Source organism: Miniopterus schreibersii, assembly GCF_964146895.1.
Source record: "Miniopterus schreibersii genome assembly, chromosome: 3".
In the NCBI taxonomy this organism is placed as follows: domain Eukaryota; kingdom Metazoa; phylum Chordata; class Mammalia; order Chiroptera; family Miniopteridae; genus Miniopterus; species Miniopterus schreibersii.
Genome location: NC_138103.1, coordinates 77,117,868 through 77,119,347, shown reverse-complemented (window position 1 = coordinate 77,119,347; position 1,480 = coordinate 77,117,868).

The following is a 1,480-nucleotide window of genomic DNA, read 5'->3' as shown; positions in this document are numbered from 1 at the left end:
AAGAAAAAGCTATTAGCAAATGTAAACCACAAAGAACTACTATCCAGAATTATAAATAATTCCTGCAAATGAATAGTAAACAGACTATACAACAGATAAATAAGGAAAACACTTGAACAGTCACTTTACAAAAGGAAGTCCGGATGGCCAATAAACATGTGAAGAGATGCTCAACTCCCTTGATAATTGGGAAGAAGCAAATTAGAACCACAGAAGATATATTACACACCTTCTAGAATGAAGATATTAAAAACTTTGGAAATATATGCTGAAAACATAGACCAATGGAAATTCTCATATACCACTACTAAGAGTGTTAGTTGGTTTAACACTTTGGAAACACTTTGAAATTATCTATATATAGTAGTGCTATTAAGAATATGGTTAAGGAGTTAAATGAAATATGAACATAATGGGAAATAAAACCTTAATAAAAAAGAACCAAACATAATTTTAGAACTAAAAAAATATTATTTCTGAAATTAAAAATTCACTATACAAGCTTAACAGCAGAGAAGGCAGAATGTCAGTACACATTGCAACAGGGCAACAGAACTGATCCAAACTAAAGCACTGAGAGAACTAGAATGAAAGAAAGACCAAGTTTAGGGACCTGTGGAGACAATATCAAGTGGGCAAACTAAGTGTGGCTAGAGCCCAGGAGAAAAGGGAGAGGGAAACAGACATTGGGTCAAATAAGAAATCTGAAGAAACGGCGGCCAAAACTTCCAAATTTGATTAAAAAATATAAACTCACAGGTCTAAGAAGTTCAATAAAATCTTAACAAGACTTCGTAAGTAGCAGCACAGTGACTATTCTCCATAAGCTTAAAATGCATTAATACTAAAATCTTCTAAAGTTTTAAAAATGATCTGATGACAGAAATTCCACTCCCACACTTTTGGGATGACACATTTCCCAGCTAAGCTACAAAAACTGGTGCTGTTGGACATAAGCATGATCAGATAGGAGACTGGAAAGACACCTGAAGCCCAGGGACCCCCCTCTAAGGGGAAGACCAATGCCCCTCTGACTTCCCCACGGAGTCCTGATGTGCACAGCTACACACAGCATCTTTTCTGAGGCCTGTTCTTCTTCCTCAACCAATTAAATATTATTCTAAAAAATCATTTTGTTTTATCAAAGAAAGCAAGTATTACATAAGATATAAAGTTTCAAACTAAAAAACCTAATTTTATGCCTTGTTATGACATAATTTTCAGAAATACACTGTAAGCAAAAGAGAGCCAGAGCTTGGGTAGATGCTTTTAGAGTAGGATGGTAATATCACAGAACATTTTTTGTTTCCCACACTATAAATGTTACTTTGATTAAGTCCTGGAACTTACTTGTTTCTGCTCACCAACCATGGTGCATAGCTTGTTTTATAAAAGAATTCAATAATAAAATCAACTATAATTTATGAAGACCCACTTTTCAGAACAATGTATTCATTTATTAAATAAGAACTGCTTGTTA